This window comes from Hyperolius riggenbachi, chromosome 2 (assembly GCF_040937935.1).
Source record: "Hyperolius riggenbachi isolate aHypRig1 chromosome 2, aHypRig1.pri, whole genome shotgun sequence".
Classification (NCBI taxonomy): domain Eukaryota; kingdom Metazoa; phylum Chordata; class Amphibia; order Anura; family Hyperoliidae; genus Hyperolius; species Hyperolius riggenbachi.
Window position 1 is genome coordinate 17,603,653 of NC_090647.1, and position 19,198 is coordinate 17,622,850.

Genomic DNA, 19,198 nt, shown 5'->3' on the forward strand with positions numbered 1-19,198 from the left:
CCAGCAACTATATAGTTCCTGACCCATCAAACTAAGCTGGCAACAATTAAGACCTGTAGCTCTCTTAGCCCTAACTATGGGACCGTTCTATTTAAACGAATCGCTCCCTCATGTTCACCACTATAGCTTTATTATTCTGCATTATACCTGAGCATAGTTGCCAATAATAGCAACTCTCCTGTGGTACACTCATAAGGCTGAGCGATTTCATTATTGCTAACCTACACCGCTAGATGGCAGCATTGCTCTATATCTGCACATATGCTCCTGAGAGATTTATATGTCTGTATCTTTTGCAACAAGAGCCCTTAGCGTGGAGCGCTGTCACTGCCTGGCTCGGTGTCTTGAAATTGATTCCGGCCATGTCGCTGGCAGCGCCCGACGATGAGGGATGGACTTGATCTACTTTGTTTTCTATGAAAATGGGTTATATACCATCGGCCTCTATGAGTGGCTGGCTATGCGGATCCCTTAATTGGGCCTCTGATAAGGGCCACCGAATCTCACTCTCGGCATCTCCTACTGGCTAATGAATATATTAGATATCAAGCCCGACACCGGTTACAGGCAGGGACCCTCAGGCCAGGCTTGAAGCTCGCACCCCAGTTGAGCTTAAACCTCTCCAACCGTGTGAGCCTCAGGGAAATATACCCCTGATGTATAACGCTTTCTTCCGCATGCTTAGACCCAATCTCTAGAGCACGACCCCTGATTCTGACACTTGCTATTTCTGCCGCATCGCAGACCCCAAACAAAGTGAGGCCCTTACCTCCCCCCCCCCCCCCCGTTTTATTTTTTATTTAGCTTTCTTTTTCCCCTAACACCATATATATTTCTGTCCTGTATCAGATAACTTTGACAGGGCAGGTGGGGCAGACGGCTGACACACGACCCCACCTCTCATGACCTTGGAGTTCCCTCCTTGGGTGACCTCCTTGACTCTCGGGTTAATCCCGCTACTGACCCATCTCGGGTCATTACATCCTCCTGAGCGGGTCCTCCGACCCACCTCGGCTTACAATAACTTTTCCCTCGCCAGAACACTTCAGACCGAGAAGCGTTTCTGGTCCCTCCTCTCCCTTCTCTCTTACTGCTACCCCCCTTTTCTCTCCTTCTTCCCTTCTCTCTTTCTCTCTCCTTGGGTTATCCATCTCATGGCCTGGCTCTTTTATGCAAAAATACCTCCTCACCCTCCATGACCGCCCACACTCTTAAGATATTCTCACACAATGTCCAAGGTTTCGGTGTTCCCCAGAAGAGGTCCAAAGCATTTAATTACTACAAATCTTGCCAGGCAGACCTGGTCTGCCTGCAAGAGACCAGACTATCCTCTTCGTCATGCCCGAAATATCTGAGCAGACACTTTCCCACCTCTTTTTTTGCCTGTGCCCGGACTAAAGTCCGAGGAGTTCTTATAGCGGTCAGGAAAAATCTTCCCTTTGTTTGTAACAAACAAATAGCGGACCCCACCGGCAGATACCTTATAATTTCAGGTACATTGTATGACCAAGACATCACAATAGCAACCTACTATGCCCCAAACGCCCACCAATCCAACTTCTACTCTCATTTCTTACAAGTACTAAACCAGCATGGTTGTGGCACGATAATAGTCACCGGCGATACAAATGCCACCCTGAATCCTAAAAATGATAGACAGAAAAGTCCTAACTCTAATCCTTCGGCTGACCCCTCTGACATCCAAGGCGCCAAGATCAAACTGTTGCTGGACAAACATGGTTTTGTGGATGCCTGGCGAGACCTCCATCCCACAGTACGGGATTTCACCTTCTACTCGCATGCTCACAACAGTTTTAGCCGCATCGACCACATTTTTGTCCAGCAACAGTGCTTGCACTTAGTCCCAGCCGCTAAAATTCACACCACCTCCTGGTCAGATCACTCCCCCATTTCAATTTGTTTCTCACCCATGCTCTCTCGCCGCAGAGAGTTCCACTGGCGGCTTAACGATTCCTTACTGACCAGAGAAGACCTCTTAGGCCTTTTAAAGGGCAGAATTAAGGAATACTTTGAAGATAATGACGGTTCTGTATCTTCCTCTCTGACTCTATGGGAAGCACATAAAGCGACAATCAGAGGCTTCCTGATTGGTCAGGCAAGCATACTTAAACGCCAGAGGAACTCTAAAATAGAGGAATTATCTTCCAAACTAGACAAGGCAGAGCAGGAATGGAAACAAACCCCTACACGCATTAACAGACTGATCAGAGACAAAACACGCACAGAACTGGATCTACTCCTCACAGACAAAGTTGAGAGGCAAATGAGGTGGCGGAGACAGATGTTCTACTACAACGCCAACAAACCCCTTGCCCTTTTGGCCAGGTCCTTAAAAAACCGGCCCTTACATCCTACTATACTCAAAATTCGTGATCACTTGGGCCAGGCCTCGGCCAATCCTCGTAAAATCATAGATATATTCGCCAAGTTCCTCACTGACCTTTATTCCAACCCATCTGAAGCCTCTGCCCAAGACATCACAGCCTTCCTAGATCAAACTACCCTTCCCAGCCTCTCATCAGACACAGCAGACCGGTTAAGCGCTCCAATCACAACCATTGAAGTCCAAGCGGCCATTAAAACACTGAAAGTAAACAAATCTCCTGGGCCTGATGGCTTTTCGGCCCAATATTACAAAAAAACCTCCGAACTGATAGCGCCAACTCTAGCCAAATGCTACAATGAGATTAGAGAAGGCAAGCTCCCCCCTCAGAACATGCTTAGAGCGCAAATATCTATGATCCCCAAAGAAGAGCAAGAGTGCCTTAGTGCTCATCAATTCCGTCCCATTTCCTTAATTAATATAGACTTTAAGCTCCTTGGTAAAATCCTAGCGCTGAGGTTGAGCACAGTTCTCCCCACTCTCATCCATAGAGACCAAGTGGGATTCGTCCCAGGCAGGCAAGCTGAGGATGCCACCAGGAGGGCTATACTTTTAACCCACCATCTACAACATCACAAAATCCCCAGAGTGGCATTGTCGCTTGATATCTTCAAAGCCTTCGATACGCTTTCCTGGGCATACCTAAAATCCGCCCTCAGCAAATGGGGCCTAGACTCTAAATTTTTAAATTGGATAGAAGGCATCTATTCCCATCCCACTGCCTTTGTACGCTACTTTGGACACAGTTCCGAAGTTTTCCCTATCAACAGAGGGACGAGACAGGGGTGCCCCCTGTCTCCCCTACTCTTCATATTAGCGTTAGAACCATTCGCTAGAAACCTTAGGGACAACATAGACATAAAAGGGGTGGAAAAAGCGGGCATTGACCATAAAATACTGATGTTTGCAGACGACACCCTCCTATTTCTCACTCAACCCCTTATCTCTATACCCAACGCACTCAAGGCTTTTAATAACTTTGCTAAAATTTCAGGCCTCCGCATCAATGTAGCCAAGTCTAAAGCAATGAACATTTCAGTGGACCAAACGAGTTATGAAGCCCTTAAAGAGACAAGCCCCTTCCAATGGGTACAAACACTCCCCTATTTGGGTATTACTCTAACGCCCTCATACTCCTCCCTCTTCGCAGCCAATTACCCCCCACTCCTCAAATCCCTGTCAGCTTTAACCACTAGTTGGTCTACCCACCCCCTCTCCTGGATAGGTAAAATCAACGCAATCAGAATGACATACTTACCCAAACTCTTATATTATTTTCGAACCCTCCCAGTTAAAGTCCCCGACCACTATTTACGTATATTTCAGAGCAGAGTTATGACCTTCATCTGGGGCCGTAAAGGCCCCCGAGTTCGTAAAACAACTATGTTCGCGCATAGACTAGATGGTGGCCTCAGTGTTCCACACATCAACTCCTACTATAAAGCAGCTGTTATCAGCCAACTCACTCGGCTCTTTCAGCTCCAGGACACCCCACTGTGGGTATTCCTGGAAATCCCAGAATGTGTGCCCCTTTTACCTAGCACCCTACTTTGGCTCCCCCCTAAATTAAGAACTCCAACCATGAGTCCCCCTTTGAAACACAGCCTCCAAGTCTGGGACTCCATACGCTATTCGGCCAATCTACAATCTCCCCACCTGCCATTAGCACCTCTCACGGGAAACCCCCTTTTCCGCCCCGGCCTAGATAGCCCAGCATCATTCTCCTGGTGGTCAGATCATGGCCTAACCTTTGTGGACCATCTTCTTACCCCTAGAGGCATCTGCTCGTGGTCCGAACTCCAGGAAACAAAACAAATTCCTAAAACGGAGTTCTTCCGTTACCTCCAGCTGCGACACTGGATCACCACACTTATAAAAGATAGGGATCTCCCGCTCAATCTCACCCCCTTCGAGAACATCTGCCTCCGCCGCCCTAACTCGAGAGGCCTCATTTCCTCTTTTTATGCCTTTTTAACTCGTCCCCGGACCCCTATCCAGCATATATATGCGTCTAGATGGGAATCCGACTTAGCAGAAACCAAGGACAGAGAGGTATGGCTGGACATTTGGGGAAGAATATCTAAATGCTCTAATAACTTACACACGATAGAATTGGCTTATAAAGTTCTGACTAGGTGGTACCTGGTCCCAGCTAGAATAGCGAAGGTATTCCCCTCAGCCAATCCCTTTTGCTTTCGGGGTTGTAGAGTGACAGGGGACATGATGCACATCTGGTGGTCCTGTCCCCGCCTCATCAGATTCTGGAGTCGTGTCTTTAAGCTGCTGTCCAGTTTGTTCCACAAAACAATCCCTAAAAATCCTTGGCATGCCCTACTACATGCAAAAATTGAGATATTGACCGCCAAACAAAATAAACTGGCCTCCTTAGTTTTCTCAGCGGCTACAATGACCATAGCAAACAGTTGGAAGAAACCTTCGGTTAGCTTTGAGGAAGTTAAGGCCAGAATGAATTCCTACATGGTCAATGAAAAACTCACAAGCATACTCCGAGACACCCATAAATCCTTCGAGAAAATATGGGAACCCTGGATCCAACTGGAACACCCAAACATGGAGGAAACATTGATAACCAGGCTATGAGATGGACCCTTCCTTCTTTTCTGTCCTCTCTTTTCTTTTCTCTTCTTCTCTCCCCTCTCTTCCTCCTCTTACCTCTCCTCTTCTCGGTCACATTCCTACCCCTAGCTCGCACTATCTCTGAACAGTAGGGGTCCTGCTCACTGCCTGAGCTGACCTCCTAGGCTTTCCCTTATACCGGCCTTCTCCCCCCCCCCCTCCTTCCCCTTTCCTCCTTGGCCGGTCCCTATACCCTTCCACTACCACGGCATACCCCAGATAGTTGGTGTAATCCTCTGAGGTACATTTACCCCTTTGCAGTCGCAATTTCCCTATACCCCTATCTTGACCCCCATCGGGCTCAATGGCCCGGATCGAACCCTTCCCCATTTCCCTTTGTATAGTCTGTTTTCCCTGTTCGTACATGTACTTCGGGCTATAGGAACAGAAGAATTGTAATTTTCAAGTTATATGACCGTTTTGTTATCTATGATCACCCTGTGTACAAAATCTTGTTTTATAAGAGCTTTCCCTCTTGCCCTTTTGTTGTCCGCTGTTAATGTAAAATTTTCAAAATTTTCAATAAAAACTTTGAAATAAAAAAAAAAATTGAATAAGGGCCAATCGAGTGTAATCATTCATCTATATCGTGCTGCTCAGCGTGAGGTAAATTGTTCAGTGCGAGTTAAATGTGATAACAATAACATTTCTATAGCGCTTTTCTCCCATGGGACTCAAAGCGCTTAGGCTCTCTCAGTTTCAGTAATTGGTAGTAGGAGAAAGTATTCACACAACAAAAGTTATATTTCTGCAAATGCCAAACTGAACAGGTGGGTTTTCAGTCTGGATTTAAACACATCCAGGGATGGAGCTGTCCTGATCTGTTGAGGTAAGGAGTTCCATAATGTAGGCGCGGCATGACAGAAGGCTCTGGGACCGAAAGTTTCCAAGTGGACTCTGGGTGTGACTAGATTATTAGGAACTGTGGATCTGAGATTGCGGGGATTGCTACGCAGCTGCAGCATTTCTTTCATGTATCCAGGGCCCAGATTATTTAGTGAATTAAATGTCAGTAGGCCAATTTTGAATAGGACCCTCCATTCTATAGGTAGCCAGTGAAGGGAGTGCAGGACTGGCGTTATGTGGCAGTGACGGGGTTGGTTGGTTAGCAGTCTGGCAGCAGTATTCTGTATCAGCTGTAGGCGGTACAAAACCTTTTTTGGAAGGCCAGTGTAGAGAGCATTGCAGTAGTCCAGTCGGGATGTGATGAAGGCATGGACTAAGGTTGGCAGATCATCTGGGGGGATGAGGTGCTTGATTTTTGCAATGTTTTTAAGGTGAAAATAGGATGATTTCACCACAGCAGAGATTTGAGTTCTGAAGTTTAAATCCCCATCAGTTAGAACTCCCAGGCTATGCACATGATCAGAGCTGCGTAGATCCGTGCCTCCTATTCACAATGGTGAAGACTGCAAGTTGTTTTGTTGTCATGCGCTGCCCTCCGATCAGAAGGACTTCAGTTTTGTCTGCATTTAGTCTCAGCCAGTTGTCACTCATCCATTGCTGTAGTTCACGTAAGCAGGCGTTTATAGTTGGAGTTGGGTCTGTCACACCAGGCTTGAAGGAAAGACATAGTTGGGTGTCGTCAGCATAGCAGTGGTAAGTCAGGCCGTGTTTTTACAGTAGTTTTCCAAGTGGTAACAAAAGTAGGGGAGAAAGGCTTGCATGCTATGCGTGCTGCCAGCAGCGTAGCATGCACTCTTAACCACTTCACCACTGAGGGGTTTTACCCCTTGAACACCAGAGCAATTTTCACCTTTCAGCGCTCCTTCCATTAATTCGTCTATAACTTTATTATTACTTATCCCAATGAAATGAACTATATCTTGTTTTTTTCGCCACCAATTAGGCTTTCTTTAGGTGGGACATTATGCCAAGAATTATTTTATTCTAAATGTGTTTTAATGGGAAATTAGGAAAAAATGTGGGAAAAAATTATTACTTTTCAGTTTTCGGCCATTATAGTTTTTAAATAATGCATGCTACTGTAATTAAAACCCATGAAATGTATTTGCCCATTTGTCCCGGTTATAAAACCATTTAAATTATGTCCCTATCACAATGTTTGGCAACAATATTTTATTTGGAAATAAAGGTGCATTATTTTCAGTTTTGCATCCATCCCTAATTACAAGCCCGCAGTTTATAAAGTAACAGTGTTATACCCTCTTGACATAAATATTTAAAAAGTTCAGTCCCTAAGGTAACTATTTATGTTTTTTTTTTATTGTATTTTTTTTTTTAATTACAAAAAAAAAATAAAAAAATTGGGGAGTGTGGGAGGTAATGAGTTAATTTATTGTGTAAATGTAATGTTTGTTTATGTAAAATGCTTTTAGGGTGTAGTTTACTATTTGGCCACAAGATGGCCACAGTGTGTTTGTTTACATGCGACCTGTAAGCGTCCTTCCGGACGCTTACAGGAAGCAGTAGGAGGCTGGAGAATCACAATGATCGCGCTGTTTCTAATAGAAGCAGCGCGATCATTGCGGGGGCTTAGATCAACGAACGGGAATGGATTTTCCCGTTCATTGATCTCCGCGCGAGCAGGTGGCGGCGTGTACGAGCGGCGGGTGCGCGCGCACGAGCGGCGGGAGCGCTGACAGCGGCGGTAGCGCGGAAGGTACGGATTTCTCCATCCCTGTTTTTTTAGAGGGGAAAAAAGGGACGGAGAAATTCATACCGCGGGGGTTTAAGTGGTTAACCTCCTTGCCGGTTATCCCGATTTCTCAGGCCCCGCTGGGCCGATTTGCATAATTTTTTTTTACCTACACGCAGCTAGCACTTTGCTAGCTGTGTGTAGTATGCGATCGCCACCGCTCGCCGCCGATTCGCCGCTACCCACCGTGCCGAGCCGCCCCCCCCCCCGCCCCAGACCCCTGCGCAGCCTGGCCAATCAGTGCCAGGCAGCGCTAAGGGGTGGATCGGGGTTCCCTCTGACGTCACGACGTCGGTGACGTCATCCCGCCCGGTCGCCATGGCGACCGGGGAAGCCCTCCAGGAAATCCCGTTCTCAACGGGATTTCCTGCATACTCTGATCGCCGAAGGCGATTGGAGTGGGTTGGGGGATGCCGCCGCTCAGCGGCTATCATGTAGCGAGCCCTGGGCTCGCTACATGATTTAAAAAAAAAAATAAAAAAAAAGTGCGGCGCTGCCTCCTTGCCGGATTTTTTAGAACGGCAAGGAGGTTAAAGAGAATCTGTACTCTAAAATTCTTACAATAAAAAGCATACCATTCTATTCATTATGTTCTTCTGGGCCCCTCTGTGTTGTTTCTGCCATGCCCCGCTGCAATCCTGGCTTGTAGTTGCCAGTTTTAGGCAGTGTTTACAAACAAAAGCATGTGATAGGCTGAGAGGAGTTCAGTCTGTGACTCATACAGAGCCTGGAGGTGGCGTGGACTGGAGAGGGTGTGTATAGCTTCTGCTTATGACAGCAGAGCAGCACATTCCTGCCTGAGCTCGACAAAGCCGTCAGAGGAAAGAAGATTAGATTAGATAACAGAGATAATACAGCCACTGTGCAACTAGGAAAGGCTGCAGTAAGCCAGACCACATTAGAACAGGTATAGGAACTTTTAGGATAGAAGATATAAGGCTGAACATTTTGTTACAGAGTTTAAGGTGCGCGCTCTTCGCACTAGTGCAGCAATGTGACTCCAATACTTGACTAGCGCGGCTACTACTATGTTCATTGATGTAGTAGTGGCCATGCTAGGCAAGTGTCGGGGTGCTGTACTAGCGCACTGAAACCCCTAGAAAAACTTTTCTCTCCTTTCGTCACAGGTACACTTTAAAGGGAACCTAAACTAAACCCAGTTGCCGGACTGTCCTGCTGATCTTGTGTCTCTAATACTTTTAGCCACAGCCCTTGAACAAGCATGCAGCAGATCAGGTGCTTTGACTGAAGTCAGACTGGATCAGCTGCATGCTTGTTTCAGGTGTGTGATTCAGGGAGAGCAGCTAGAGAGATCCCCTGATGACGGCGTGAGGCCGAAACTAGTCGGGACGAGAGCGGGCTATGCATCTTTGATCGTTTACTTTGCTGAGTACCACATGGGTGGGAAGCGTACTAGCCAGAGAGGGTCCTAATTGGTTTGGGACCCTCATGATGTAAGTGATCTTACTGATATTTTATAACCACTACTTCCAATAAATTTTGTCTGAAATAGATCCACTGAGAGCACCCTTCTCCTTTCTTGTTTATACTGGGTTGCCTGGAGCATACACCATAGCACCCAAACTAGAGGAGGGGCCTCTGGAGGTGGATTGGAGCACCTGTTTAACCACGTAATCCCTGGCGCTGTGACTGAACCTGATACTTTATCTGTGGAGGAGAGAGGGTCCTACCCCTAACACGGCTGCAAAGGTGGTTGGTTTAAAGGAAAAAGGAAGAGGACTTTTCGTGTGTCCTTGTGGGGCGCCTCTATTTTCTTCGCGTTACTGGCCACAATATCGGCCTATATGCTGCCATATGCTATGTGCTAAATGCTATAGCAGCATAGAGGGCACTATTGTGGCCGGGAATGCGAAGAATCACTCGCGCTCCCAGCCTGTCTGCTCCTGCCGCCGAAACCGGAAGTGGCTGCCGGCCAGGAGCATCTGATGGAGTCTGCGTGGGCACAATACAGCTGCAGGGGGCTGCTGGAAGCACAAGGTGAGTAAAACTCATTTTTTACAAAGACTTAAGTGTCCCTTTAAACCTGTGGTCCTCAAACTAAGGCCCGCGGGCCGAATGCGGCCCCCTGAGGCTTTTTCACCGGCCCCCCACTCTCAATCTATTACTTATAGATGCGGTTCACTGCATTTTTAAATATCTGCAACCCACATATAGAATAGCAGTGCTGGCACCACCCATCCACATGGGTCCAATTGGACTGCAGGTTGTCACCTGGGTATGCTTCACTGTCTGTAGCAAAGATGTTCTTTGGGCGCCACATAAATGGCTGCTTCTCCTCGGGAGGAGTTCTCCTCTGTGTTGCATCCTGCGTATATGTCCTATACTATCTGCACATGCTGTGTTGGGGGGCATACTATCGGATTTGGTTAAATGGGAGACGTAAGGGCTCAGACAGTGAATAGTTTACACAGCCTAGGCTCAATATAATGATTTCTACATTTCATGTATACTCTGGCCCCCCCAGTCTAAAGTATGCTGACCCAGCCCTTGAACAAAAAAGTTTGGGGACCCCTGCTTTAAACCTTGGCTGCTGGCATTTGGTGCGCTACCTTTTTCATTGTTGTCTAGTTTCCCATTATTAGTGTCGGGTCACTTGCTGTCTGTGATTTCCTTCCCGTTCTCTGTGTGCGATCTCTCAGAAGTGTCTGTCATTGTCTGCCAGGGACAGTCATCTGAAAAGTGAAACTAATGCTTATAAGACTGGCTGGGGCGGCTGATCGCTGGCAGTCTGATCACTGGCAGAGTCAGAGGAAGACATCTGGACCAGTCCTGTCATCGGTAAGTAAGACGCTTATCCCTTATACCTATACATATATATATATTTAATGTGCTACTTAAGTAAGTGTAGAGCAGAGTTTTTTAACATTGCATCACTATGTGCTTGGCTTATGAAAGCCTGTGCTTGCCATGTACCCCCGGTATAGACAATTATATCTCACTTTTCCCCTAGCATTTACTATTGCTGATAATTAGCTAAAATACTAAAACTGTTAAGTTTGTTTTACTAAAAGCACACCTGAACTGGGGAAAAAACTGGGAAAAAGGTTCCGGCAAGCAGCTATGGGGTGAAGGAAGATCAGGGAAGTCCCTGGATCAGAGGCTTCCCTCTACTGAAGAAAGTAGCTCGTTTTTTTGGTTTAGTTTTGATTTTTTTTTTACTTCAGATTTGCTTTATTATGAACTTTATTAAGTCCTACAACCCCCCTTAACCCCCCCAAAGTGCCCTCCCCGGGGTAACCTTATCCCACGGTGAGAACCAAAGTGCCCTCCCCGGGGTAAACTTAACCCACGGTGAGAACCAAAGTGCCCTCCCCGGGGTAACCTTATCCCACGGTGAGAACCAAAGTGCCCTCCCCGGGGTAACCTTATCCCACGGTGAGAACCAAAGTGCCCTCCCCGGGGTAACCTTATCCCACGGTGAGAACCAAAGTGCCCTCCCCGGGGTAACCTTATCCCAAGCTGAGAACCAAAGTGCCCTCCCCGGGGTAACCTTATCCCACGGTTTAGAACCAAAGTGCCCTCCCCGGGGTAAACGTATCCCAAGCTGAGAACCAAAGTGCCCTCCCCGGGGTAACCTTATCCCACGGTGAGAACCAAAGTGCCCTCCCCGGGGTAACCTTATCCCACGGTGAGAACCCAGGGTTTAGACAAGTATGGAGAGATTTTATCTCTCGTGTGACATCACAATTTCCGACTTTACATAGTTTTCCTCTTTAGGTTGCATCATTTGATTTGCCGTACATTAAAGAGATATTTTAGATGAATAAAGTAGATGAATAAAGAATGAACTTATTCCCTGACCTTCTAACAGCCTCTATTTCCTGCTTGTTTTCTGTTTCTCTTTCTTTCTAGCATTCCCTTATTCTCTACCCCTCATGCCCCGGCCCCTCCCCTTCTTAGCAAATACAGACACACCTTAACCTAAGCTCAATTTCTCCTCTATCTAGCGCCTCTCTTTTCCCAGTCATGTCCCTCTCTGTCAGGATATACGCAGTGGGATGGTATACAGGATATGGAAGCCATCTTGTGTGACCTTATGGGGGAATCCATTTTGACTATGCTGTGTGTGTGTTATATACTAGCCTATGTAAAGTTGATGATTTGGACTGTTTAATTTCCTTTGGAGAGAGCGCTGGACATTCCGTCTCCTGTGCTTAGGGCATGCATTTCAACTCTTTTTGAAATCTGCCTGTAGTGACATTTGGAAATAACACCAAGGCCCGTTTATACTTAATCAGTTACTCTCAATTACAACTGAAATGTCAACTGATTTTCAAAGTAAGTCCAATGTTTTCCTATGGCACCTTTCACACTTAACGCGTTTTAACTGAAATATTTTTCACAATGCACTGCTATGGAGAAGAAAAAAAAAACGCGTACCAACTGATTAAGTGTAAACGGGGCCTAACAGACAACCCATTCAAATGAGAAAGCTGGCCATTTTTCTGCACTATTCTTCTGTCCCTTTTTGGGAAGCCCAATCCCTCTGTCCCTCTTTTTTCTTAATTTCTCCCTCTTTCAGGACAGAGGTGCAAATTTATGTAAATATGTGTGTTTTTCTCCTGAAACAAATGTGTTTAAGTGACTCAAAATTTCAATCCCATAATTTACATTAAATGTATATTTTACTAGCCATTAACTTCCTGCCGCCCATTCCCTTCCTGCTCTACTGCACATGCGCACGCCGCCACGGCCCACCACATGCACGTCCTCATGTATGACATGACCCCCTGTACAGCGGGTAATTCCATACTTCTTGCTAGTTCTTGTCATCCAAGACACACTATTAATGCAATTCCCACAGGGGAGTTCATTCGGGCAGCCCGTAACTGTTCCAGTCCTGTCGAATTGGAACAGGAATGTGCTATGGTTGAGAACAGCCTGAAACAAAGAGGCTATACCAAGAAACAGCTAGCTTGGGGACGTTCTAAAGCTATAGGGAGATCACGTACTGAATTATTAACAACTAGGAACCGGGGTGGTGATCGGGATGATAGGATTACCTTTGTCACGGAATACAGCCTTGAATTTAACAAAATCACTGATATAGTGAAAAAATATCTTCCAGTGCTGAATTCGGATCTTAAGTTTAAAGCTATTTTGAAACAAGGCTGTCGCTTTTCTGCTAGACGGGCCCGTACTTTGGGGTCCATTCTTTCCCCTAGTTACATCCAATTCACCCCGTCCCGCACCCCCACTTGGCTCGCCACAGTGGGATCGTACCCGTGTGGGTTCTCAACGTGCAACTACTGCCATTGTCACAAGAAGGGCTCCTCTATTTCCTCCTTTGCGACTGGAAATAATCTCCCCATCAAACAGTATGTTAATTGCGACACGAGGTGCGTTGTCTATGTGATTTCTTGCACCTCGTGTCGCTTACAATATGTGGGGTGCACCACTCGCAATCTGAGGGCTCGCATTGCGGAGCATTATTGTGGCACTAACTGGAAAACTTTTAAGAAATCGGCAGTTTCTAAGCACTTTGAGAGCGTCCACGGGCGTGATCTCTCTTCTTTCACTTTTCAAGGGGTGGAACGTATTGTCAGTCCCAAAAGAGGTGGGGATACTCACAAATTACTCTTGAGACGAGAAGCCTATTGGATTCATACCCTGGATACTCGCACACCAAAGGGCCTCAATACACGTTGGGACTTGAATTTAGTCTATGATTGTTGAATTTGCTTCTCAATCTTGTTCCCCTTCCCCCTTCCTTCTCATACCTGGGACTGCTCTGCCTTCCTTTCCCCCTCTTTCCTCTCCTATGCAGCCTAGGCCGTCATCTATGATTCCATAGTTCCAGTGTCCTTTTCTATGGCAACTTTTTTACATTACTTTTAGTTTTTAGATTTTCTAATGTTTGTTATTAACTACAGTGTATCATATTTATATATCACATTTTGTATATGTAATGTATCTGTCTTTTCTAGTGATATATTTATTGTGTACACAATTGTAATGTTCCCTTTAAGACGAGAGCTTGCTGAGGTATAGGGAGGAGTTTTTTCTCCCCCCACCTACATAAAGCCCTCCTCTTGCAGGTTCACTTTTAACTATGACTAAGGGCAGACTGTAAGCCCGACACGCGTCAGTTGAACCTTGTGTATTCATTGCATCTGTCATGTGGAATCTTTGAATAAAAAAACAGCGATTCTACCTCTGTTTGGTTGCGGATCCTTCTGTACATACTTATGGATTGGCCTGGCTTCCCTGATCCTGCACCCAGTGGCTGAACTGGTAGGGGGTTTGAGCGTTTTTGCTTTCCTGGATTTGTACCCCCTGTACACACATGGCTTTGGCCCTGCACAGTACAGCACACATCGGCACACACGGACGCACAGGGGTTTTATTAATATAGATTTGTAAGTGTTAATATGCATGAAAATTAACAATAATTAAAAGGAAGGGTATGGGTTCAATTATAAAACTAAATCATTTGCTTATTATATCTTTGTGGTATGCTTAACGTGGGATGTGGCAGGGGTGTGACTAAAGGCGTGGCAAGAATGTGACTAAAGGCGTGGCAGGGGTGTGACTAGAGGTGTGACAGGGACATGACTAAAGGCGTGGCAGCGACGTGACTAAAGGTGTGACAGGGACGTGACTAAAGGTGTGACAGGGACTTGACTAAAGGTGTGACAGGGACGTGACTAAAGGCGTGACAGGGACGTGACTAAAGGCGTGACAGGGACTTGACTAAAGGTGTGACAGGGATGTGACTAAAGGCGTGACAGGGACGTGACTAAAGGCGTGACAGGGACGTGACTAAAGGCGTGACAGGGACGTGACTAAAGGCGTGACAGGGACGTGACTAAAGGCGTGACAGGGACGTGACTAAAGGCGTGACAGGGACGTGACTAAAGGCGTGACAGGGACGTGACTAAAGGCATGACAGGGACGTGACTAAAGGCGTGACAGGGACGTGACTAAAGGCGTTGCAGGGACTTGACTAAAGGCGTGACAGGGACATGACTAAAGGCGTGACAGGGACGTGACTAAAGGCGTGCCAGGGACGTGACTAAAGGCGTGGCAGGGGCGTGACTAAAGGTGTGACAGGGACGTGACTAAAGGCGTGACAGGGACGTGACTAAAGGCGTGGCAGGGGCGTGACTAAAGGCGTGACAGGGACGTGACTAAAGGCGTGACAGGGGCGTGACTAAAGGCGTGGCAGGGGCGTGACTAAAGGCGTGGCAGGGACGTGACTAAAGGCGTGGCAGGGGCGTGACTAAAGGCGTGGCAGAGGCGTGACTAAAGGCGTGGCAGGGACGTGACTAAAGGCATGACAAGAATGTGACTAAAGGCGTGACAGGGACGTGACAAAAGGCGTGACTAAAGGCGTGACTAAAGGCGTGGCAGGGACGTGACTAAAGGCGTGGCAGGGACGTGACTAAAAGTGTGACAGGGACGTGATTAAAGGCGTGACAGGGACGTGACTAAAGGCGTGACAGGGACGTGACTAAAGGCATGGCAGGGGCGCGACTAAAGGTGTGACGGACGTGACTAAAGGCGTGGCAGGGACGTGACTAAAGGCGCGACAGGGACGTGACTAAAGGCGTGGCAGGGGCGTGACTAAAGTTGTGACAGGGACGTGACTAAAGGTGTGGCAGGGGAGTGACTAAAGTTGTGACAGGGACGTGACTAAAGGAGTGGCAGGGGCGTGGCTAAAGGTGTGACAGGGGCGTGACTAAAGGCGTGGCAGGGTCATGACTAAAGGTGTGACAGGGGCGTCACTAGAGGTATGGCAGGGCTATGTCCTTCTTTCTTATCTAAAAAAATAAATTTGAAGGTGTGGACAACTTGGTAATTTCTCCTATGAAAAATAATGCAAAACGAATGCCGTGCTAGCATTTCAGGCAAACATATGGTAAGATCGATACAGTGGTCTTTGTTCCCCTTTTCCTAACACTCCTCATTGCTGGTGTGAGTTTAGCCTTATGCTGGGAATACACCATACGTTTTTTTCAGCAGATAGATCATTTCTGACATGTCCAATCTTATTTTTTATCGTTTTTCTGATCGATTTCTCACAGAAGTGAATGGAAATTGATACAAAAAGGTAAGATAATCAATCAGAAAATTGATCAAAAATAAGATCGGACAGTAAATCTACTGAAAAATCTCATTGTGTATTCCCAGCATAATTCACTGAGGTGTGTTTGAGAATAATTCTGATTACAGTAATGCGATACAGAAGGCACAAGGCAGCTTCACAATAAGTCACCATTTATGGCATCATGACAATTCATGCGATGAGCTGGTGACTCAAACTTTGCTCTGAGAATGGCTGATGTGACTGAAGTGATGTCACAACACCATGTGACCAGTTTCCCTTCATCATTGGACGATTGCAAAACACATGTCACAATAACCACACATCACAGCCGTCCCTGACTTCTGTCTGTCTCTCCAATCCCGGGGTTCCTTTTTTTTTTACTTGATGTGCAGATCTCTATGAAGAAATGCATTTATCTACTTAAAAAGAGGTTACAGGATACTAATCGTTTTTTTACGTCCTGTGGAAGAAATGCACTATATAAATGTGGCCTAATCTCTAAATGACTGCTTTGCTAAAAGGCGTGACAGGGACGTGACTAAAGGCGTGACAGGGACGTGACTAAAGGCGTGACAGGGACGTGACTAAAGGCGTGGCAGGGACTTGACTAAAGGCGTGACAGGGACATGACTAAAGGCGTGACAGGGACGTGACTAAAGGCGTGCCAGGGACGTGACTAAAGGCGTGGCAGGGGCGTGACTAAAGGTGTGACAGGGACGTGACTAAAGGCGTGACAGGGACGTGACTAAAGGCGTGGCAGGGGCGTGACTAAAGGCGTGACAGGGACGTGACTAAAGGCGTGACAGGGGCGTGACTAAAGGCGTGGCAGGGGCGTGACTAAAGGCGTGGCAGGGACGTGACTAAAGGCGTGGCAGGGGCGTGACTAAAGGCGTGGCAGAGGCGTGACTAAAGGCGTGGCAGGGACGTGACTAAAGGCATGACAAGAATGTGACTAAAGGCGTGACAGGGACGTGACAAAAGGCGTGACTAAAGGCGTGACTAAAGGCGTGGCAGGGACGTGACTAAAGGCGTGGCAGGGACGTGACTAAAAGTGTGACAGGGACGTGATTAAAGGCGTGACAGGGACGTGACTAAAGGCGTGACAGGGACGTGACTAAAGGCATGGCAGGGGCGCGACTAAAGGTGTGACGGACGTGACTAAAGGCGTGGCAGGGACGTGACTAAAGGCGCGACAGGGACGTGACTAAAGGCGTGGCAGGGGCGTGACTAAAGTTGTGACAGGGACGTGACTAAAGGTGTGGCAGGGGAGTGACTAAAGTTGTGACAGGGACGTGACTAAAGGAGTGGCAGGGGCGTGGCTAAAGGTGTGACAGGGGCGTGACTAAAGGCGTGGCAGGGTCATGACTAAAGGTGTGACAGGGGCGTCACTAGAGGTATGGCAGGGCTATGTCCTTCTTTCTTATCTAAAAAAATAAATTTGAAGGTGTGGACAACTTGGTAATTTCTCCTATGAAAAATAATGCAAAACGAATGCCGTGCTAGCATCTCAGGCAAACATATGGTAAGATCGATACAGTGGTCTTTGTTCCCCTTTTCCTAACACTCCTCATTGCTGGTGTGAGTTTAGCCTTATGCTGGGAATACACCATACATTTTTTCAGCAGATAGATCATTTCTGACATGTCCAATCTTATTTTTTATCGTTTTTCTGATCGATTTCTCACAGAAGTGAATGGAAATTGATACAAAAAGGTAAGAAAATCAATCAGAAAATCGATTGAAAATAAGATCGGACAGTAAATATACTGAAAATCTCATTGTGTATTCCCAGCATAATTCACTGAGGTGTGTTTGAGAATAATTCTGATTGCAGTAACAGGATACAGAAGGCACGAGGAAGCTTCACAATAAGTCATCATTTATGGCATCATGGCCATTCATGTGATGAGCTGGTGACCCAAACTTTGCTCTGAGAATGGCTGATGTGACTGAAGTGACATCACAACACCATGTGACCAGTTTCCGTCCATCATTGGGCAACTGCAAAACACATGTCACAATAACCACACATCACAGCCGTCCCTGACTTCTGTCTGTCTCTCCAATCCCGGGGTTCCTCTTTTTTTTTTACTTGATGCGCGGATCTCTATAAAGAAATGCATTTATTTACTTAAAAAGAGGTTACAGGGTACTAATCGTTTTTTTAAGTCCTATGGAAGAAATGCACTATATAAATGTGGTCTAATCTCTAAATGACTGCTTTGCTTTTATCTGAATGCTGATATAAAGGAAGATAGGGGATGGAAGAAAGAACCAGTGCGATTTGAAAAGTAGAAATTACATATTTTCTTTATGAATTCTTAATGGTGCATGTGACTGGAGGTGTGATGAAGGTCTGATCAGTGAATAATAGTGCACAGCGCTGATGCATAGAAATGGCGCCGCATTAAAAAGATACGCTTATCGCTATTTAGCGTTAGTACTGCATAATAATGGCGCACAGGGAAAAAAGAAGAAAAACGGCACACAGTAACGTTATTTATCAATAGCACCGTTCATTTGCCAAACAGCAAAGGTTATTGTGCACAGTAACGTTATTTATCAATAGTGCCGTTCATATGCCAAACAGCAGAGGTTATTGTGCACGGGTCCATCCGAAAATGGCGCAGGGAGAAAAATGGCGCACCGTTCTGCCGATAAATGTATCATAAAACGCTATTTACCGTTTTAATGTAAATACAATAAAACGGTAAATTTCGTTTTATGCTACATTGATTGCAGAGCGGTGCGCCATGATAAACATGCAGGGCTGGGGGAGAGAGGCAGCGGGAGACTAGAGGGCATAGGCAGCGGATGTATGCAGAAGCATACGTTACCTTATCCTGGGCCAGTGATCGCTCCTTCCCTCCGCTCCTTCCATTCGTTTGCTGTAGTCCCGCAGCCGGCCAATCAGCATGCGGAGACTGAAGCCACATGGTGATTGGCCGGCTGCAGGACTACAGTAAACGAATGGAAGAAGTGCAGGAGCGGAGGGAAGGAGCGATCGGCGGCCGGGACAAAGTAACGTATGCTTCTGCACACATCCTCCCCGCTGCCTATGCCCTCCAGTGTCCGCTGACTCTCTCCTCCCCCGACCCCCGCTGCATTCTTGAACAATTATAACGCTATTTAGCGTTATAAGTGTAAGGCACACTGCCTGCGCCATTTTTTAACACTTATAACGCTAAATAGCGTTATATAATGTAAGTCTATGGGGCGCTCTTTTTATTCCCCTGGCGCTGTGCGCCATTATTAACTGTCACGATTGTGCACAGTAACATTATTTATCAATAGTGCCGTTTATATGCCAAACAGCAGACGTTATTGCGCACAGTAACATTATTTATCAATAGTGCCGTTTATATGCCAAACAGCAGACGTTATTGCGCACAGTAACATTATTTATCAATAGTGACGTTCATATGCC

The 19,198-nt window shown here is 46.6% G+C and overlaps 1 protein-coding gene across 1 annotated transcript in view; it reads left to right on the forward strand.

Annotated features, from left to right (window-relative positions):
• Positions 1-19,198, forward strand: part of LOC137545365 (ecto-ADP-ribosyltransferase 5-like) — a 55,325-nt gene that overhangs the window by 10,661 nt on the left and 25,466 nt on the right. The window contains exon 2 of the mRNA XM_068266519.1: positions 10,384-10,499. The gene's annotated coding sequence lies outside the window, so the exon portion shown is untranslated. The remainder of the gene's footprint in view (positions 1-10,383; positions 10,500-19,198) is intronic.